The following is a 23,525-nucleotide window of genomic DNA, read 5'->3' as shown; positions in this document are numbered from 1 at the left end:
ATTTCTATCTTTTCTCTCAATGTCTATCTACTATCTTCTCTATCTCTATAACTAGTATCTCTAATTTCTCTTTCTCTAAATCTGTCTCTATCTATCGCTATCTTCTCTATATATCTATCTATCTTCTCTATCTCTAGCTCTATCTACTTTATATCTATCTCTATCTACTCTATATCTAACTCTATCTTCTCTCTATCTCTAGCTATTCTATATCTATCTCTATCTTCTCTATATTTATCTCTATTTCTCTATCTCTATCTCTTATCTTCTCTATCTCTAGCTCTATCTACTCTATATCTATCTCTATCTTGTCTATTATCTATCTCTATCTTCTCTATCTCTATCTCTATCTCTGTCTATATCTATCTCTATCTACTCTATCTCTATCTCTATCTTCTCTATCTCTATCTCTATCTCTGTCTATATCTATCTCTATCTACTCTATCTCTATCTCTATCTACTCTATCTCTATCTCTATCTACTCTATCTCTATCTCTATCTACTCTCTATCTATCTCTATCTATTCCCCTTCTCCCTGTCCCAACCCTCTCCTTTCTTTCTCCCACAACAATCTTCCCTCCCACTCCCTCCCTCTCCCTCCCTTTCCCCACCTCCCTCCCCTCCCCTTCCCCGGCCCCTCCCCCCTACTCCCTCTCTCCCTCTCTCGATCCTACCACCTCTCTCCTTCTCTCGCTCCGACCACCTCTCTCCTTCTCTTCTCTCCTCTCCTTCTCCTTCTACCTCTCTCCTCCTCTCCTCCTTCCACCTCTCTCCCACTCGCTCTCCCTGCCTCTGGCTCTGGCGCTCTCTCGCTCTCTCACTCGCTCTCGCTCTCTCTCGCTCTCTCACGCTCACTCTCTCTCCCGCACAGAGCACGGGCGCTTGAGATTCCTGCTCTTTTATCCTACTAACTCTTTGTGAGGTACTGATGACCTACATGGAACCCTTTTTCTGTTCTATCACTTGCCTTCTTCCAATCTCCTCTGTCATTGGAAGGCTGGAATAGATGTGTAGAAACAGGAACCTTGTTGGTTACATAGTTTCATCAACCTATGCTCCTCTGCCTGTATTGGGTTTCAAACTTTATTTCCCCCTGATTCTCATTACATACATTGTCATCTTCCACCGAGAGTGTATCTTTACCAAAGATTCAAAAGAGCTCTCAACATTTAACTTTTTCAATCATTGTCTTTGTCTGACTGTCCATGAAAAAGGAAAAAACAAAACTACATTTGTATCTGACGTGCAGAGAGAAGGGGGATGGGATATTCTTCTTTGTAAAACTTCTTTGATTCAGCTTTCGTTTCTTTTCTCTTTCTGGTTCAAGTCCAGAACTGATATTTGGCTGTCTTTATTGTCAGGACAACAGAACTGACTTTTACCTCCTTCTCCTCTTCTCTATCTTCCCTAATATTCTTTACCTCCGTTCATTCCTTGTTGTCAATCTTCCTTTCATTTATTTTTATTGAAGTTTTTTTATTTCTAAAACATAAACAAGGATCATTTTTTCCACATTGATCCTTGAAAAACCCTGCATTCCAATTATTCCCACCTTCCCCCCCTCACCTAGGTAGCATGCAATCCAATATGTGCTCAACATGGCTAAAATACATGTTCCTTCCAAAAGAGGCCTGCCAATTTATACAATTACATTGCTGCACAAGAAAAAGGAGATCAAAAAGTAAAACAAACTGGGAAGGAAAAAATTCAAGCAAATCAGATGAAAAAATGTGAAAAGCCTATATTGTCATCTACCCTCAGTTCCCACAGTCCTCTCCCTGGGTAAGATAACGCTCATCATCACAAGATCATTGGCATAGGCCTGAATCCCCTCATTGTTGAAGAGAGCCACTTCCATCACATTTGGTCCTTCTACAATCTTGTGTTGCCATGTACAGTGATCTCCTGCTTCTGCTCACTTCACTTAGCACCTTTTCCTACAAGTCTCTCCAGGCTTGTCTGCTACCACCCTGCTGGTCACCAAACTTCCTCTCACACCCTGGATAGAAAGTCTGCCTCTCTTGAAATCATCTTGTGGATTTGACTTAGCCAATTTGCCAAGGCACTGCTAGCTTTGTTGTGAAAGGGTTCATTTCAGGCTCTCTAATAATTCTCCTAATAGTCCTACAAATCAACTTGAAAATAAGATGGAAAAAGGGCTTGATCGAGTGGACAATTTTCTCTAAACTAAAAGTTTGTATCTGAAAAAACAAAAACAAAAAACAAAAACCCACACACCCCCAAGACGGATCTGGGTCAGGTTTGCACTGTAAAGCCTGGAGACCTGAGAGTATGCAGCTCTCAATTGGGACAGGTGAAAGAGAACAAAGAAAGAGGGCATCAGTCAAACAAAGTAACCGGAAAGGGAAGAGGACTCATTTTCTGGAATTCTATAAGTTTTGTTAGGCTTCTTGAAAGTATCTTGTGAGTAAGCTTGTTATCCTGACAAATAACTAGTTGCTACAGCTTTGCTAAGTAGGAATAATGTCTAGTGATTGGCTTTTATACCTGGAATGTTGTACTTAAGGCTATCTCCTTAGATGTCAAGATGAGTTTTAAATTTTAGATGATGAATCTCTGTTAGAGTTGCATGAGACAATCACTAATCTCTGGTATGTGTTAGAATTGTGCATTTGTTTAATCACAAAATCTTAGAAATTTGTGTGCCGACTTTGCAACATTACGGAAAATTTAAATCTGTATTCGATATGACTTTGTATTAAAAAAAAAATAGGGGAATAAAACTAAGTCCTGGTAACTTACCTTAATAGATCACATGTTAAATCCCCTAACTAGATGAAATATGTGGTTTTTTAAATGTTTATTGGGTAATTTGTAAAAATTATGATCTATGCTTTAAAATTTCATCACTTTGCCTAGACATTTGTATAAGTTTTATGAAATTTATGAAATTTTGAAATAACTCCACAGTTATTTAGATATTAGATATATTATGAATAAGAATGGTTTGGAAAAGAAGGGACAAAAAAGATTGGTTTACAAAAGCAATTGATTGTTTGGAACATCTTGTAAGAATGCTACAAGGTAAAATACTGATTTAAAGAAAAAACTTTTCTTAATTGCTGTGTATGTTGAAATTAGAAATGACTATAAATTAAATGAGACATCTCTCCATTTTTGTGAAAAGCTATGTTGTGTTTCTTCAGCTATGATTTATGGAAATTGTGAAATTGTTCATCAAATAGGGTTACTGTCATAATACTAAAACCTAAAATTGTAAAGGATTATTGATGTGTGATAGGTTGATAGAAAGAGACAGCATGGTAGAAAGAGGGAAAAAGAGAGAGGGAGACAGGAGCTGTGAGTAGCAGAATGTTTTGGCTGGTATCAAAAGGTATTTCAAGACCCAAAAATTGAGAAACAGAAGGGACGCCAAGAATGGTAGTTATGAGATGGAGTCAGAGAACATAGAAAGGGGTTTTAATAATGATGGAAAGAAAGGGTCATTCTTTACTGGATCTTGCCATTTGCCAGGAGAAAGGAAACTCGAGTTTGGGGCACGACTTTAGCCGTCAGGCACAATCCTGAAAGGGACTTAATATCCTAAGAGAGTTAGCTCTAAGGAGGAGAGGTGGGTTTGGAAAGCTTAGTGGCGATAGCAGTGACACCACATGGCATAGGGTTAGGCCAAGGACAGCACGAGGCAGAGTGTCTTGGGGGGCTGACCCAGGGGAGGCCAGTGGCCTTGGGGTTGTCCATGGGTAGATTTTATGGGGAGGATTTGGCCCCAGATACATGGATGGGATAGGGAAGGAGACTTCTGTCCCTGTTTTGTACACTTGTCGGGTTGGAAAAATGCTTGGTTCTATATGTAGAGTTCCAGTCTCTTCATCTTTAGGTTTCTGGAGAACTTCAGAACAGGTCTATTTCAAATGGGGAGGGGGAGAGTCTGGCAGGTAGCTAAAGGGCTACCAACATGTGTATCCCCTTGGATACAGCAGGGTTTCTATGGAGCTAATATCCCAAAGAGATTTTAAAGGAGGGAAAGGGGCCCACATGTGCCAAAATGTTTGTGGCAGCCCTTTTGGCAGTGGCAAGAAACTGGAACCTGAATGGATGCCCATCAGTTGGAGAATGGCTGAATAAACTAGGGTGTATGAATGTTATGGAATATTATTTTTCTAAAAGAAACTCTCAGGGGGCTGATTTTAGAGGGGCCTGGAGAGGGGACTGCTTCCCAGTCGGAGAGTGGTACATGACCTGAGGCTAAATGAAATGAGCAGGACGACGAGGTCATTGTACGTGGCAACAATAAGATGATACAGCACTCCATTCTGATGGACGTGGCTCTCTTTTAAAAGGAGATGATTTGGTGATGAAGAGAGCCATCTACACCCAGAGAGAAGACTGTGGGAATTGAGTCTGGATCACAAAATATTTTCATTATTTGGTTCGCTTGCATTTTCAGAGTTTTGGTTCCGGATCTGATTTTTCTTGTGCAGCAAAATACTTGTAAGCTTACATATATTGCCTTAAGCGTCATATTTTCACATGTCTAATATATATTGGATTGCCTGCCATCTAGGGGAGAAGGGACCATGAGTGCAAGCTCTTCCTGGACTTTTCTGTTAGTTTTCATCATATACAGTCCCGTGCTGCTTCCTATATGCCCCTGACCGGGGCACCTTTAAGTCCCCAAGTCCCGACTCCTACACTCCCTCATTGAGCTCCCAGACAATTCTGAAGGCCCATTAAAGGCCCATTCTGAAGCCTATCTGGAAGAGGAGTACATTCTTAGGGAAGGATTGCCAGATGGATTGTACACAGGGGCCCCAGGCAGGGGCTTCAAAACTCTTTTCAAAGCCTTCCCTTAGAAGAGTGAAAACATCTCTAGGAATTGTTGCTAAAGGAGATCATGCTCCCAGGAGGCCACATTGTTCCCCTTTGAGGAAATAAAAGCACAAATTGGGGGGGGGGAAATTTCTTAGAAATTTATTCTAGAAAAGCTAGATGAGAGACATCCATGATAACTATCTTCCCCTCTCCGTCGTCCTCTTCGTGTGGTCCCCAGTTCCTCTCCCTAGTGACCCCCATTCTGACCCCAATTTGTTTCTCCTTTTTTGCTCATATTGGATTCTTGCATGTTTCATCGACTTGAGAGTTGTTTCTTTCGGAGTGTAAGCCATGGAATTCCAACTAATTGGTCAAATCCCGGGATCCCCGATTGTGTCTCCCGTCCTCACTCTGGACCGCAATAGGCCCCGCCAGCTCTTCAGCCCTTTTCAGCTGAAGCAGCTCCAGAAGATGAGACCTTTGTCCCTTTGTCTCAAACGAATGTGGGTCTGGACTGCTTGAGGGGAGAAGAATGGGAGAATGGCCGGAAGGCCTTGGGCCTGGACAGTGCTCGAGTTCCGTGGATACCACTGGCTGCCGGGTGGCAGTTGAGGCTCTGTGACGACAGGGCTTCCCAGTCTGAGGGTGGGAGCTGGTGGAAGCAGGGTCTCCCATTGCTGCTCATTGCTTGAAGCAGCATTATCCTCTGGCCCGCTTGCTGGAGGACTCAAGCACTAGAATGGACCAAGATTGCTTAGCTAAAGCGGTTCTGGAAATCTTCCACCCGTGTGAGGCTGTTGGCCCTTTCTAAATGGTAGGTGGCAGTTTACAGTTAGTACTGAGGAGAGGGACCAGCCTGAAGGCCTTGCTAGCAAGGATGTCCTAGTGGAAGAAATGCATCGGGACTGATGTGAGGTGGCGTGAAAAAGGGACTGCGGGGGACCAGGGCAAGGTCTCAGAGGCTCTATCTAGGACCTTAGGTTTTTGTTTCAGGACATCACACGATCCCTATTCTCAGAGGATTGTAGCACAGAAAAGTCAGAGCCTAGCTCTTAAGTTCAGGCAGTCACATGATCCCTGTTTTTAAAGGTCAGTAGGGCAGAAAAGTCAGATCCTAGACCAAAATTTCAGGCAGTTCATATGACCCAAAAAACCTAGACAGCCGTGCTGGTCATTGGTCAGTGGTTGCTTCCTTTTCGGTCCATCCAATGAACCCCAGCCTTTTGCTAGTTAAGCCATTCCCTCTTTCCCACCTGGGGCCCCACACCAGGCTGCTCCCTTGGGGTGCTGGCACCTTTCCTTGCTAGGACTGAATCCATGCTTTCTGTGGGCATCTGGAGATGCCTCCAACTAGCCCCTTTGAGCCGGGGGGACGCACACAGATTCCTGCTTCTTTCCTTTGTCCTGGTTTTTTGCCTCGGGATTGGATTTTTTTCTTCCACAACCTGAGAAATGTGGTTAAATGGGTAAAAGAATTGTAATGATTTCATTTTGGTCACTTGCTGTCTGGAGAACATGAGATTAAGGGAGTGAAAGAGAAACATTGCAACAAAGTTTGACAACAATGAATGTTGAAAACGATTTGGAAAAATACGAATTTCAAGATTGAAAACAAATTTTAAAATACTAGATGAAATCTTTCCAATGGAAGATCTCTTCTGAACTCTTCTCTCGTTTTCCTCCCTCCCCTTTTATCTCAATCTTTTTCCTCTGTCTTCCCTTCCTCCCTCCCTCCCTCCATGCTGCCTGTTCTTTCTCCTTCCTTCCTGCCCTATCTCCTGCCTCCCCTCACAATCAGCCCTAGGTGGATATCTTTCCAGTCTTTTCCTGAGCTGCTGACGTGTCTTGTTCAATTCCATTTTTAACACACTCACATTTGAATTTCTTTCTTCCAAAATTTTCCCTTTCATCTGAGGGTTTTTGAAATTTGGCACTATTATTCCTATGTCTTTTCCACAATGGATTTCGTTGAAGTGGTTGAAAATGGGGATTTTTTTCCTATTTCTACATTTTCTCCTCATTCTATCATTCCAGGACAATATTCCCAAATTATTTCTTGCAAGGTTCTATTTTTGGTCACACTTTTCAGTAATCAAGTTATTCAGTTTTCTATTCTACTAATATTCTAATATGTTCTCCAGATCTGTCGTTTATGTTTCACATTCTTCTATTTGTTTCCAATGTTTACAATTTGTTTTGTTATTTCTTGATTGTTCTGCATTTCCCTGGCTTCCCATTACCAATCTTCAGTTTTCAAAGAATTATTTTCATCTCAGGACTCCTTTCCTCCTTGGCAAGTTGGTTTCCTTTTTTTCCCCATATGCTTTTGGTTTTTCTTGGAGAGATTTTTTTTGGTTACATTTTCCTCAATTTGATTTGATTTTTTAAATTCTTTTTTTTTGAGTTCTTCTACACATTATCTTTGGGGTTGCAGCCATTGCACATTACTCTTTGGGGTAAAAGCTTTTTTTTACTTAAATGCCCTTCTCTGAAGATAAACTCGTTTTCCCTCTTCCTGTAATATATTTCAATGGTGGGATTCATCTTTGCAGATGCATTTTTTTAAAAAAGAGATTAAGCACCTCTAACTGTAGTGTGAGAGGAAGGTTCCTCAAGTTTCCCTTCAGTGTTTCCCTCTGACCAGGAACCCCAAACTCTCTGACCAGGAACCCCAAAGCAAGCTCTCGCTTCTCCTGCAAGGACTGGCAGGCAACTGCATCCATGGCCCACTGTATCTGTTTTCCTAATATTGAACCAGCCCTGCATTCCTGGTATAAATCCTACTTGGTCATAGTGTATTATCCTGGTGACAATTTTCTGTAATCTTTTTGCTAATATTTTATTTAAGATTTTAGCATCAATATTCATTAGGGAGATTGGTCTATAATTTTCTTTCTCTGTTTTCAGCCTACCTGGTTTAGGTATCAGTACCATGTCTGTGTCATAAAAGGAGTTTGGTAGGACTCCTTCAATCCCTATTTTTTCAAATAGTTTATATAACATTGGAGTTAATTGTTCTTTAAATGTTTGGTAGAATTCACATGTAAATCCATCTGGTCCTGGGGATTTTTTCTTAGGGAGTTGATTGATAGTTTGTTCTATTTCTTTTTCTGAGATGGGACTGTTTAGGATATTTACTTCTTCCTCTGTTAGTTTGGGCAAGCTGTATTTTTGGAGGTATTTTTCTATTTCATTTAAGTTGTCGAATTTATTGGCATAAAGTTGGGCAAAGTAACTCCTAATTATTGCTCTAATTTCCTCTTCGTTAGTGGTGAGTTCTCCCTTTTCATTTTTAAGACTAACAATTTGATTTTCCTCTTTCCTTTTTTTAATCAGATTTACTAAGGGTTTGTCTATTTTGTTGGTTTTTTCATAGAACCATCTCTTAGTTTTATTAATCAATTCAATAGTTTTTTTACTTTCAATTTTATTGATCTCACCTTTTATTTTTAGAATTTCAAGTTTAGTGTTTGACTGGGGGTTTTTAATTTGTTCCTTTTCTAGCATTTTTAATTGCAAACCCAATTCATTGACCTTCTCTTTCTCTATTTTATACAAATAGGCCTCTAGAGATATGAAATTTCCCCTTATTACCGCTTTGGCTGCATCCCATACATTTTGGTATGATGTCTCATTATTATCGTTTTCTTGGGTGAAGTTATTAATTATGTCTATGATTTGCTGTTTCACCCAATCATTCTTTAGTATGAGATTATTTAGTTTCCAATTATTTTTTGGTCTACTTCCCCCTGGTTTTTTGTTGAATGTAATTTTCATTGCATCGTGGTCTGAAAAGGATGCATTTACTATTTCTGCCGTACTACATTTGAGTTTGAGGTTTTTATGTCCTAATATATGGTCAATTTTTGTATAGGTTCCATGAACTGCTGAAAAGAAAGTGTATTCCTTTCTGTCTCCATTACATTTTCTCCAGAGATCTATCATATCTAACTTTTCTAGTATTCTATTTACCTCTTTGACTTCTTTCTTATTTATTTTGTGGTTTGATTTATCTAATTCTGAGAGTGCAAGGTTAAGATCTCCCACTATTATCGTTTTACTGTCTATTTCTTCTTGCAGCTCTCTTAGTTTCTCTTTTAAGAATTTAGATGCTACCCCACTTGGTGCATATATGTTTAATATAGATAGTGCTTCATTATCCATGCTACCCTTTAGCAAGATATAGTGTCCTTCCTTATCTCTTTTAATTAGATCAATTTTTGCTTTAGCTTGATCTGAGATCAGGATGGCTACCCCTGGTTTTTTGACTTCACCTGAAGCATAGTAGATTTTGCTCCAACCTTTTACCTTTAACCTGCATGTATCTCCCCGCTTCAGGTGTGTTTCCTGTAAACAACATATTGTAGGATTCTGGCTTTTAATCCATTCTGCTAACCGCTTCCTCTTTATGGGGGAGTTTACCCCGTTCACGTTTATGGTTAGAATGACCAATTCTGTATTACTTGCCATCTTGTTAACCCCGGTTTATGCTTTTCTCCCTTCTTTCCCCTTTCCCCCCCTTCCCAGTATTAAGCTTGTGAGCACCACTTGCTTCTCACAGCCCTCCCTTTTTAGTATCCCTCCCCCCGCCTTAGAGTTCCTCCCCCTATCTTACCCCTTTCCCTCCCAGTTCCCGTATTCCCTTCCCCTTAGCTTATTCCTTCCCTTTTCACTTTTCCCTTCTCACTTTTCAATGAGATGGGAGAAGTTTCACCATAGATTGAATATGTCTTAAGATTTTTCACTTAAAGCCAATTCTGAAGGCAGTAAGATACCCACTATATTCATCCCCCTCCATTCTTTCTCTCGGATATAATAGGTTTCCTATGCCTCTTCATGAGATGTACTACCCCCACTTTACCCTTTTTCTGGTACAATGTCCTTTCCACATCAATTTCTAGAACAAGGTATACATGTATTCTTTATACATCTATATAGTCAAAATATAGTTCCCAAGATTAATCTTTACCTTTTTAGATTTCTCTTGAGTTCTATATTTGTAGATCAAACTTTTTGTTAAGTTCTGGTTTTTTCATCAGAAATAGATGAAATTCGCTTACTTCGTTGAATGTCCATCTTCTTCCCTGGAAAAAGATGCTCATTCTCGCTGGGTAAGTTATTTTTGGTTGCATACCAAGTTCCTTAGCCTTTCGGAATATCATATTCCAGGCCCTTCGATCTTTTAATGTGGATGCTGCCAGATCCTGGGTGATCCTTATTGTGGCTCCTTGATACTTGAATTGAGTTTTTCTAGCTGCTTGCAATATTTTTTCCTTCATCTGCGGGTTCTGGCATTTGGCCACTATATTCCTTGGTGTTTTGATTTTAGGATCCCTTTCAGTGGGTGATCGATGAATCCTTTCAATGTTTATTTTTTCCTCTGTTCCTATGACTTCTGGGCAGTTCTCTTTGATAATTTCCTGGAAAATAGTGTCCAGGCTCTTTTTTTCATCATGTTTTTCTGGGAGTCCAATGATTCTCAGATTGTCTCTCCTGGATCTGTTTTCCAGGTCTGTTGTCTTCCACAGAAGGTATTTCACATTTTTCTCCATTGTTTGATTTTTTTGGATTTGCTTGACTGATTCTTCTTGTCTCCTCGAGTCATTCAATTCCACTTGTTCAAGTCTGATTTTCAGTGAAGTATTCTCTTCACTCACTTTTTAAAAATCTTTTTCTAATTGTCCAATTGAGTTCTTTTGTTCTGTGGAATTTTTTTCCATTTCGCCAATTTTGTTTTTTAGAGACCTGTTTTCTGTTTCCAGTTCACTAATCCTATTTTTCAAGGATTTTACTTCTTTATCCACTCTCTCTTTAACTTTCTCCAGGCTCTTTTGCCAAGCCTCCCTCTCCTTTTCCCAAGCTTCTCTCTCCTTTTGCCAAGCCTCACTCTGCTTTCCCCATTTTTCTTCTAGCTCCCTTGTGAGAGCCTTTTTAATCACTTCTATGAGGTTCATCTGTGCTGAGGAACAGATGTTCTCCTCCTTTGGGGATTCACCTGGGGACTGCCTGTTTTAAGTCTCCTCAGGATTTAGAGTCTGCTCTCTATCTGTATAGAAGCTGTCAAGGGTTAAAGTCCTCTTCAGCTTCTTGCTCATTCTGTCTATTAATCAGAGACAAACTACCAAAGAAAAACAGAAAAAACTGGAGTCTTTCTTTGGGGGAGGGGTTGGGTATGTTATCAAGCTTCCTCTACAGACTGCAGGGGGCAGCAGTGAGGCACTAGCAGGACTGTGCTGCGCCTGCGCTCTGAGATCCCAAAGCGTGCTGAGTCACTGTGGGGGGGGAAGGGGAGGGTGGCCAGGTCCTGAGAGACTCCAGCTGTTTGGGGTTGTATTCTTCAGCCCCGGTGTTTTTAGCTTCTCTGCTGGGCTGTTGACTTGCTGCCGGAGGAAAGTATCCAAACCTGTAGCGAAGCTCTCCCCGCAGAGACGGCTGCGATCACTCTCCACCCCCTCTCCAGTCTGCTCCCGTGCTCTCACTGCTGCTGCCCGCCGCCTGCGCCCGATCTACAACCGCCCCAGCCCTCCAGTAAAGACAGACCTTTCTTGGCAGATCTCAAGGATGGTTTCTCTTGGTAACTATATGTGGGTTTTTTTCAGTCAAGCATTGATTCAGAGGCTTGTAATGAAATGGATAGTGAGAGAAAGCGCGGAGCTTATGCAGCTGTGAGCCTCCTCTCTGCCATCTTAACCGGAAGTCCGGCCCACTGTATCTGGACTCATTGGTTCCTTCTTGGAAGGTTCTGTTTTGGATCACACTTTGCACATAGTCTAGTTCTACACTTTTATTCTATTCTAATCTGTTCTCCAGATCTTTTATGTTTCACCTTCTATTTATTTCCAATTTGCTTTGTTATTTCTTGATTTTTCTGCAATTCTCTGGCTTCAACAATGTATCAGTGTCCCAGTTTTCCCAAATCCCCTCCAACATTTGTCATTATCTTTTCCTGTCATCTGAGAGGTGTATAGTGGTACCTTAGAGTCAAATCTCTATATATTTTAGAAATAAGGCCTTTATCAAAACCCTTGGATATAAAAATTCCCCTCCCCCCCAATTTTCTGCTTCCCTTCTAATTTTGTCTGCATTAATTTTGTTTGTATAAAACTTTCTTTTCCACAGATCTGAGAGACAGACTATCCCTCGTTCTTCTAATTTGCTTATTTTCAATCATATGACAATGGTCTTTCTGGTATTCCTAAAAAACTGTACTTCACCTCTCTGTTCCAGTCATTTTTACTGACTGTAATTCATATCTGGAATTCTCTCCACTCAATTTTATGTCCTAGGTTTCCTGCCTTCCTTCAAGTCCCAACTCAAATCCTACCTTCTACAGGAAGCCTTTTCCTTGCTTTTTTTTTTTTTTTAATAATAACTTTTTATCGACAGAACCCATGCCAGGGTAATTTTTTACATTATCCCCTGCACTCACTTCTGTTCTGATTTTTCCCCTCCCTCCTTCCACCCCCTCCCCCAGATGGCAAGCAGTCCTATATATGTTAAATATGTCACAGTATTTCCTAGATACAATATATGTGTGCAGAACCGAACAGTTCTCTTGTTGCACAGGAAGAATTGGATTCAGAAGGTGTAATGCCGGAGAAACTGAGGCAGGAGAGAGATTAGAGAGTTTTTAATATTTTATTAATTGGAGAGCATAATTGACTGGACAGGATTCTCGTCCCAAATTATCCAGTCAGACAGAGATAGAGATATACTGGAACCAAGGGATCCATGTTGGTCCCAGGGCGGGAGGAGACTGTCATCTCAAAGAATCCAGTGTCCAGCTTCCAGCATCCAGCAATGAATGGGAGAATCTCAAATCCTTAAATACCTTTTAGAAACAAAGAAGAGGGAAAGGGCAGGAAAACTTCTGTCAGGATAGGGGAGGCCATAAATCCTAAAAATCAGAGACAGGATCTGAATACACAGGGATTAAGATGTCAGTGAGGTATCTTGGAATATTTTAGAGGGATATTGTAAATTCTTGAGGACAGAAAAGAGTCAGGAGGTCTACTCTCTTGTTTATCTTGCTTGCATTAACAATTTATAACTCCAGAGCAAATGGTCCTCAGTCTTAATGGGCCAGAGGGGGAGTTTTACAGCTTAGGGGATTGAGACAGAACAGTTAAGGAAACTGAGACAAGGGAATCTAATGCAGGGAAACTGAGTCAGGACAGTTAAAAAGAACTGTGGCATAACAAAGGTAGAAATAACCCTGGGGAAAAAAAAAAACAAAAATGCAAACAGTTTACATTCATTTCCCATCCTAGCTTTTTTAATTATAATGCTTGCACTGTATTATTTCAAACTTGCCCTCTATATAATTGGTCCATGCATAGTTTTTTTTTTTTTTTTTTTAAGTTTTCAATTCGGGTTTATTTCTTTTTATTTACAGTTTGTGTTCAATGCAAATCAATTCCATAACATTAGAGTAGTTACTATGAATCAAAGCATAAGGACACAAATACATTATACAAGAACCCCAAACATAGTACAGCATACAAAATAGAGCATAAAGGAGTGTTCATTCACACACACAGTAGCTTGTGACACTTTTTGAATGAGGAGGTTTCTGGGTTGACTATTAAGGACAGCAAACTTTCTTTGCTTTTTATGAAGTTAGGATAATACAGTCATTTTGGACACCTCAAATCTAAGCAACAGTGTGTGACCATGTGAACCAAAAAAAAAAAAAAAAAAAGGATTTCTTTAGAAGTTTTCAACATTACAGTAGTTTTATGTGTGTGTGTGTGTTTTTTTTTTAAAGCAGGAAAGGAGAAATATTTGCTTCCCTGAATGACGCCAACTTTAGGCTTAATATCATATTCTATATCTAAAAATATTGAATGACAAGTCTCAGTTGTAAGCTACTTTGATTCACAAAATTTCTTTTTTAAAAAAAGTATTTACAGAAATAGTATAAAAGATCTTGTGAACTTATAATGATGCAATTAAGCTCCTAGTCCTTACATTCCAAATACTCAATTTTTCTTGTTGTTTGGCTTTTACACGCTTGCCTCTTAGAGATTTTAAAATAATCAACCTTCACAACAGATCATTTTCAAAACTGTTAGCTATTTGACATATGTAGAAATAAAACATTTGAAAGTTATTCAAGAGGTCGTGTATTTCAAAAGTCTTTGGAATTAAGGAAAGCAAGATAACTAATGAAATCTAACATTTTGTTAGATGAGGAAGTAATGGGAATGTCTAGTTTTCTACAGAATATTATGAAAGCCAATTTTACTCATTTTGTTTTCATTGTGGAAAGGTTCCAATCCATCATTGCTCTGGCACATGTCATTTGTGATATAGCAATTTAACTGCTATGTCAAATCCAAAGCCCCAGAGTAAATAATTTATTTTTTATGAGAATAGTGATAGTTCAATGTTTTAAAACTTATCTAGAGTATATAGGCATTAAATTAGTACTGCTGAAACACATGGAGAATTTACTACCAAAGCTTGATGATGCCTCTTCCATCATTCATATAAATAGAAACATGGAAGTTGTTTATACCATCTAATCATTTTATGGCTAATGAACCAAAGTGAAAACCAAGTCTCTTTTCCACACCCTTTACCCTTTTCCCTTTTCTGGATCAAGACAACAATCTACCCTTTTGTTCCCAAAGTAGAGAGAGTTCTAGTTGTTCATATTTATTGAATTTTAAATCTTGAATTAAGTGGATGACATCTCTTTTCAGTCTCACTCTTCGAAGTTCCAACTGGTTTAAACACTGAACTAAAAAGTCCAACATCAGTTAGTCCCATGAAATCATACAGATAGATCCTTCTCAAAGTATGTATTCAACAGATAGGAAATTAGCTTGAGACTTTCCCTGGAACCAATATGTCAATAAATTTAAAGGTGTGAAATTAGAGTGGGTGGGGCCAAGACATTGACTGTAGATTTTGTTTCCTTCTTTGCCACGCTGACTAGTAGATGTAGTCATCTCAGATGGTTCAGGAAGATGGGTTAGGGAAGCATTGCTGTTGGCTTGACTGAGTTTCTTAGCAGTAGAGATGTAGAACAGAGAGATATGATGAAGAGGCTGGCAGTTGACTGCAGGGAATTTCCCCTTCCTGTAGTAGCAGCAGTAGTACTAGTAGTAGCAATAGTAGTAGTAGTAGTAGAAGAAGTAGAAGTAGTCTTGTTTGGTGTCTGTTTAGTTGTTGTCAGAATGGTAGTGCTCATTGAAGTGTTGGTTATATTTGGTGCTGTGGTTGCATTTTGAGAATAAATCGGTACGGGTAACAGCAGTGCCAGGAGCAGGAGCCCCAGACATAGTTTTGCCGCTATCGCTGTCCGCATGGCCGTTCTGTCTGTCGATCTGGGCCCTCCCAATGAGATGCAATACTATACGAACAGCTCCAAGTATTAAAGCAGTGTCTGATTCCAGACCCAGGCGCCGCATAGTTTCTTAATATTGTTTCCCAAATAGATTGGAACCTTCCATAGCAAGCAATGTCTTTTGGCTTTCCTCATAGTCTCAGTGCTTAGCACAGTACCTGACAATGAATAAGTGCTTAGTAAATGCTTACTGATTGACTGTTCTTAAGTTCAAGATGATACTCTTTTCTTTCTCTAATAATTCTTCCCATTCCTCAGTCACTGTTTACCTTTTGAAATGACTGTTGCAGAAGTCCATCTGTGGCTCTCTTGTTTTTTCTCTTTTATTTCCTTTGGCAAGCTCATGTTGTTTTGCTTTCTGAACAAGTGAATTATACGTAGAAACTTCTAGAACCAGCTGTATTCTTAAATTCCAGTGCCACATTTCCATTCTTGAATCCTTTGATTTCCCAGTAATTCCTTAAGTCAATTATGTTAAAAACAGATCATTATTTTTCTCATTCAGACTTCACTATTTCTTTATGGTGATGGGTTCCCATTTTTATTATGTTGGGGTCATCTTAGATACTGGCTTTTCTTTTTCATAGCTAATTTAATAGCTTTTGTTTGTTCAGCTTTTGTATGTTACTTCACTCGTCCTTTTGCCACTCTTTTAGATCATGCTCTTCATAGAACCTCTGAGACTATCATCACAATTCCCTTTTTTCCTGAGCTTACATTTGCCACCAAACTCCTACTTGTCCTCCAATGCCCAAACAAGACTTTAACTACTTCAGAATATCTTTATTCTCTCCTAATATCCTTTACTCTCTGCTCTGTAGAGTACTTTGGTTTTACAACTGAATGTACTTGCATATTAAAACTATTAAGGAGCATCCTCTCCCTTTGTCAGAGTAGGCGCTCCTTGAGGGCAGTACTTATATTTTTGATTGACTTTGTAGGTTTATCCAGCATCAGCAAACATAAATTGCTCAGATGAAAAAATCAAGTATGTTGGAAGTTGAGAATGGTGAAAGTTGAGGGTTCTATACAATATGGGTCAGCACTAGGGCATGCCTATGAAGGGCTTAACCAGTAGTGTCTCCCCTCTGAGAAGAAAAGTACTGGCTGACTTGGAGAAAATAGGCTGGAAGCTGGAGAGATGGAAGAGACTGGAAATGTATCTTCCAGAGGGGGAAATAACTAGATTAGGTCAATTATAGATCAGCATCAAGAGCAAGAATAAAGGGGGAAGGACAGAATCAAGCACTAACTTAGGACTTAACTACATATGGCACTCTCTCAAAAAATGATTTGTCATCTTAATATTGATGACTACATTTGAAAAACAAATGCTGTGGTTGCAAGGATTGGGATGAGTTGAACTTAGAAAGCAAGCTAGAGTTGTTAAGCCTCTGTGACTAATTCTTACTTTTATGACCTTTCCCCTTAGCAGGTACTGACAATTCTGTGTTTGGGTCCCAGGTCCCATGGCCCAAGATATCTATTCCCTGACTTTCTTATATGCTCAACAACTCGTCCAGGATGAGGAGGCCACATGTAAAATCTTGGAATCTCAGTCACAGATCGTGCATAATATCCTATTCAATGTGGCTTTCAAAGACAATAAGACAAATCTACTGTGTGAGCTGGTGAAGATGTGGCCTTTCTTACAACTTAAATTTCAGATGCTGTTGCAGACATGTTGGTGCTACCCTCAGACTTCTAAAAACTGTCCACAATGTCAGCAAACTTTATCATATAATGAATTAAGCAAAAATGGAATTGATGCCATCATGTTGGGAGTGATCAGCTCTATCAAGAAAGAAATCACGGATGCTTCAGAGAAGCTCCCATAAAAAAGTTTGTCTGTAGAGTACCTGGGAAGGTTTTACCCCATTCTAGGCAACAGACTCTGTTGTTTTTATTTCACTTGACATTTGCTAAGCCCCTATCTTATGCAAGGATATGAGGTAAAGAATGTATAGAGATTACTTAATACAAAGCAATCTCAAGATAGGGAGAACATTAACAGCTACAGGGAAATGGGAAAAGACCACAAGTAAGAAATAGTGAGTAGAACTTTGATCACCCAAATTCACTAAGATAAAATTAAGTGGATTTTAAGAACACTAAATCACAAGAGATTAACAGGAAACTTTAATGTTTTTCCTTCTAAGTTGGACACATTTAACACAAAGACAATTGATTAAGCTTTGGAGAAATAAAGCTAAAAATTTACCACATCATTTGAGTGATAGGAAATGGAATCTTCTTTTTTAACTATGTAAGAAGCTAGTTATGTTGAAAAGGGAGTGTATTTTCAATATGGGGACCAACCCTAAAAAGGCTCAGTTCAAAAAGGGAGAAGGGGGAAACAGTTGTGAATGGGCCAAGTTTTAACTGATAGAGTATACAGTATATGTCTATGAGATAAATATAAAAAAAGGACTAGAAAGAGAAAAGGAAGTTGGATTGTAGAAGACCTAATAGACTGAGCATTTTTTATCTCAATCTAAAAGAAATGGGAGCACCTGAAGATTGAATAGGGAAACAATATCAGACTTATCTTCTAGGAATTTAGATTTGGAGACAATATGGAACTAGATAGAAATGGGCTAACTCTGGAAGTAGGGAGAGAAACACAGAAGCTAGTCAAATAGTTCTATTAACTTAACCTAGCCAAGGGACTAATGTAACAAGAGATAAAGAGCTAAAAATGATGTACTGAAAGAATAAAGAAAACTGGAAAACTGGCTATGGAGCATAAGAGCAAAGAGAAAAGGCAAGAATGACACTGAGATTATGTAGCTGAAGGACCACAGGAAAACCATTTAGAGGTGGCTTCTAGCCAATTGGTGATAAGGACTTAAGACTGACATAGCAGATACAGATTGGTCTCAGGGCCAGGAAGAACTGGGTTCAAGGCCCACTTCTGATACTTGATTGGGCAAGTCATTGAAGCTCTCAGTATTCTAGGCAATTCTGTCACTAGAATTTGCAGAGAAGATGGTGAGATGCATTGGTAGAGAGTGTTTCTCATATTGAATACATATTGAATTTCATATATTATATCCCCTTCCTTGTCCCTAATTCTATCAGGTACTTCATTAGGTACTGGGGATAAAAAAAACTCCACAAAACCAAAGAGAAATAATCTTTGGACAGCTACAAATTTGCAAGAGAGGCAATATATATCTTCAGGTACATGCAAGGTAATTTTTTTTCCTTCAGGGTAAAGACAAAGGATATATATAAATACTAACTCCAGATCAAAAGAACCAAGTGTTTTAGTCAATGTTTAACAACTAGCTCTCCAGGAGAAAATTCTCCTACCCCCAGTACATATGATAGGCTTTTAAGTTCAGTTTGTATTTTCTTGATCATTATCTAAAGATTAGATAATCAAGACAAACATAAATAAAACCCTGATTTGAAGCAATTACCAAACTTATGGGTATTGATTCTCTTTAAGTATAGCTGAGGCAGAATGACAGAGTAAGTAATGGGGGTCTAATAGTCTGAGAACATCACCATGTCCCCTAGTATGAAGTTTCTTTTTGGAGTGAAAAGGAAAATGATCAGGAGATACATCCAAGATCCAGCCTGAATTATCAATTTGAATAGAATGAATCTCAAAGAAGGAGTAGTTTTTAAAGGTATAAAAGAAGGAAAAATATCAGTGGAAATCAAGGAGTCTCATGATTTCTCCCACTAAGACTACCGAGTCAAGAGTTATAAGAGAAAGAGGAAATAGCAGAGAATACAATGACTAAGAATGCAGAAAATTTGGAGGGAGCCACATATCCATGAATGGCAGAAATTTGAAGGAGGAAATCTTGTAAAAGGAAAGACAGTGTGTTACTTATGGAAAAGGTGTTCTAGAACATAGGTTCTTAAACTATAGATTTCATCTTTATATGGTATCATGTAACTGAATCTGTGGGTTGCAAAATTATGATTATCAGTAAATGTTTGATTTGTATACCTATTTTTTATACCTATATACTTGGAATCATGTAAAAATTTCTTGTGTGAAAAGATGTCATGAGCAGAAAAAATTTAAGAAGTTCTGTAAATTTAGATGATCCAATGAAGAAGTATGCGTATATATAAGAAGTGGTATATTTGTGAAGATAGTTGTGGGTGTGGTGCTTGAAAAAGAGGGGATAAGATATCTAGGTTTAGGGAGAAGGTTGTTGTTTGACAATAGGGATTTGATATCATTAAGTAAGAAGCTGTGGATATAGGCAAACCATGGGGAGAATGAATTCAGAGAGTATTAGTAGTTAGAGGTTCACTGAAAAAGAGAAGTAGTTAGAAGTTTCAAGGTCAGTCATTAATTTCCTAATTTCATGTCAAGCAGTGCGACTCTGCACTGGGACACTTTTAGAAGTCTACTTAAGCCATAGGATGTCCAAAAAAAAAAAAAAGAGAAAAGAGTGGGAATTGTAGTCCTGATGATATCCCAAGGCAGCAAAGGCAGGGTTCTTGAATGTCTGGAAGCAGACATGAAATTAAGCAAGATCAGGGCTGTGTGTGTGTGTGTGTGTGTGTGTGTGTGTGTGTTGGAGTGGGGGTGAGATTGAAAAGTTTACATATAGAAAGGCATGAATGACTTGTCCTGGGGCCTCATTTATAATACACCTGATTTAGAGAGTTACTGGATGAATTACCCCCATGCTTGCTGGCGATTTCTCTGCCACCAACAATCTTAGGGAGTTAGGTAGAACACAGGAAGATTTCATAATTCCCATTCAGTACATGTGAGAGAAAGGACTTCTATCCAGGTCTTCTTGACTTTGAATCCTGCTCTTGGATGATGTCACAAATGCCTCTCCAGGAGGATCAAATAGAGCCTTTCATCGCTGTGATTGTTTTTTGATTGATGTCAGATTCTGGGCCATCTATCTCCATTGTGGAAGTGGAGAAGTCTATGGTTGGGAAAAATCTGTTCTGTCCAAAGGAGGTCATGGAGCAAATGATTTATGGGATTATATAAAAAGGCTTTTTCTCAATCAACCACTATGACATTTCTATCTGCAGCCCAGCTGGTTCTTCTGCTTTGTAACTTCTTAATAAATGGAACTCAAAAGGAGGAAGGTTTTTTGCATGTAATTAATTGTCCTTCCTATCATGAGGAGAGCAGAACTCAACAAGGCTTCATGGGCCAGGTGATAATATTTATTTATTTATTTGTTGTCCTTGATACAGGAAGTTACAGCAGCTAGACATGACAGGATTACTTGGTAGAGATATTTTTGGAATTATACACTTATAAAGCTGTGGAGCAGCTCAATTACCAAAGCCAAAATGTATAACCACTTAGATCAGAAGACTCATGACCCAGAAAACCAGTCAAGAGACCAGATGGCAGAAGGATGCTCAGCCACAATTTTCCCAAAAGAAGCTCGTGTGGAACTTCTAGTAGATCTCCAAATCTTCTATTCCTCTAAGCAGTTTCTGAAGGAAGCTCTCCGGGCTAACACCTATAGCCCTCTGCACCTGACCTGTCGAGATTTCTATACTGTTCTCAGATTTGTTTATAATGTTCTAGAAATCCTGGCTCTTTTGGATCCTCTGGTACTCCACAGAGTGGACCTAAGGCTAAGTGTTTTAACCTTCATGGATATCAAGTGCCTTATGACATAGATTACAATCTTTCAAAACTTGGAAAGCCTGAAATTACCTCATTTTAATGAAGATATGCAAAGGAGAACACACTCTATGCTAAAAACCAATATTGAAGTTCTTGCTACAGAGTTGAGCCAATTAAGTCACCTCCAGGAGATTGCTTTAAATTGTATTTGTCTTTCAGATCAGGTTACCTAACTGCTTAGGTAAGTGAATCTAGGAGACAATTCCCATAGCTCCAGTAAGAGTACATGGTTATTTTTTTCTTTTTCAAACAATCATCATTCATCTGTTTGGTCATCTTTGCCAATCTGCTAGATGTGAAGTATCACTTACAGGTAATCTCCTTTTACTCCTCTTCTCTTTCTTTCACTTATTCAGATTTTTAAGATTGGGTCTTTATTCTTTTTCTTCTCTTTTTATCCTTTTGTGACAAACCAATCTCCAATTTGATTATAACTAGTCTGTAATAGAGTTCCTATTTCCTCATGTAGTTTATCTCCCCCTCCCCCTAACTCGTTTTTATATGTGTTCATACCTTTGACTTAATTCAGGTGAAATTAAGATTCAAGTGATGTCATGTTCCTCAGCTATCCTCCATATTGTTGAGACTTTTTCTTTTGTACCCAGAATATCTGCCCTCAAGGGCACATTAGTTCAGCCTTTTACAATACTTTAAGAGTACCTAGAATATCCAGTTCTGACTTTATCCATGCCCATTTGTTCATTAAACTTCACATTTTTCTGGCACTTAGATACATCAGTGTGGGTTTCATTTACATGGAACCTCTTTGTTCCATCTTGATAGATTTCTGAGCACATGGCTCAATTTGATTTTTCTGGAAGACTCTTCCTTCAGTTGCCTACAGCTATTACCCTGACATTTTGATAAATTTATATGAACTGCCACCATAGTCTTAGTTGACAATATTTTATAGATCAAAGTCCTGGGACATTAGCTTTTTTCAACATCAGATTAACTGGATTTCAATAACTTGTATTAGAATCTTTTATTTATTTCCAGGTGAGATGCAAATACTGGATTGATTTATTTTCCTTCTGATTCTGGTATTTCTAGAATGACAGGTCCCATATAGCTCCCCAGGCTAATTTCTCTCAGGTCTTCCCAAACTTCCAGCTGAATGCTTCCATTTCTTCTTAATATTTTCAAAAAACTTTCTTAGAGTCAGTTTTCTTACATCTAAACCTTCTTTGGTTACCATAAATGAAAGATCACCGTCTTGATCATAGAATAACTTTTTGAACCTTTTTTAAAATCATTAATATTAGCTCATTTTCTTCCTATTCTGTACCCTTCCCTTGATTAAAACGTAAATTACCTACCTATAGGGCAAATATGTCCAACATATTTGTCTGGTATTTCATGAGCATGAGATAGGAGTGGAGATTAAAGATAATGTCTGAGTTTTGGTGTGTAAACAACATGTCTTTATTTTTTATTTTATTTTCAGAGATCTGCAATGCTCCCTGGAGAGCCTTCAACTTTCTTCCTGTTCTTTAATAAATAAAGACTTAACCTATCTGGCCCAAAGTCATCATAGCTCCCATCTCATAAAGTTGGATCTTACAGGCAACAACTTAACAAAAGAACTAGACTCTTTCCTGGAGCTTCTAAAGTCAATCTCAAAATCAGTGAAGTGGCTAAATGTAACAATGTGTGGGATCAAGGACGTTGACTTTTATGAAACTTTGCCCTATCTGTATTCCTGAACCAGGCTCTCCCATCTTGGTCTGAGTGACAATCCACTATCTGGCAAAAGTATGTTCCTTTTCCTGGAGGCATGCAAGCGCAAACTGCCCAATCTGAAGCTAATAGCTATTTCAGTCTTCTTGGATTGTTGCAAGAACTGTCCCGGCATGGACCTCTTCCTTGGTTACTGGAGAATTATCTTGAGACTGACAAATTTCTCTCTGTCCTGAGAGATAATCAGCAGATACAAATCACAAGAGGAGACTCTGCCATTGAGTTTACTACAAATCTTAGCTTTGATGGGGTGACTATTTCAATCTACGGTAATGGGTTGACTACCATAGATGAGAAGAATTTCAGAGTTTCACAATGATAATGATGATGATTCAATTTCTCATTTTTAAAGGAAACTTTTAAATACATTTTAACCAGGAAGGATAATTCAATATGCAAAATAAGAAAGTGATCTCATCTAAAACCCATAGCATTTTACAAAGCAGAACAATAGGAATTTACAACCAGAAACAAATGTTTAATTACTATTTTAATATCAAATTGAAGACAATTATAGCCAGTCTTCATTCTCATTCATCTTTATGTAAAAATCTTTCATGTCTTTCTCTGTTTTTATGTATTTCAAATAAATATTTAGTGCAAGCTATTGTTTAATATCATAATTTATTGTTATTCTTTTATAGACATATTTCAAATTTGGGGGGCAATACAAATAAAATAACTACAGATATTTTTTAATAGAGATAGTATGTATACACCTATTCACACATACATATTCCATTCCCTTGCCCTCCCCACACATTCGGACCTGAAATCAATTAATGGGTATTGCAAAGATCCAAGATATCTCAATAGGGTAGGATGCACTGATAGAACAGCTTAAAAAAAGATAGGATTTATACAGTGACCAGTCAGACATATTTAAATTCTGATTGTTGTTGTTTATGTCTGTTCTTCCTTCCCCCTTCCTCTCTGATTTGCCCCTTTCTCTCCTCCCTTTCCCTTCCTTTCTTCCCCCTTCCTCCCCACTTCCTCCCC

At 38.7% G+C, this 23,525-nt stretch overlaps 1 pseudogene; it reads left to right on the top strand.

Moving 5' to 3' along the window:
* The first annotated feature begins 16,617 nt into the window (after nt 1-16,617).
* Nucleotides 16,618-23,129, top strand: LOC127547945 (leucine-rich repeat-containing protein 14-like; annotated as a pseudogene).
* Nucleotides 23,130-23,525: the final 396 nt, after the last annotated feature.

This window comes from Antechinus flavipes, chromosome 1, assembly GCF_016432865.1.
Source record: "Antechinus flavipes isolate AdamAnt ecotype Samford, QLD, Australia chromosome 1, AdamAnt_v2, whole genome shotgun sequence".
Classification (NCBI taxonomy): domain Eukaryota; kingdom Metazoa; phylum Chordata; class Mammalia; order Dasyuromorphia; family Dasyuridae; genus Antechinus; species Antechinus flavipes.
Note: the sequence above shows the minus strand (reverse complement) of the source record. Positions and strands in the feature narration are given on the sequence as shown.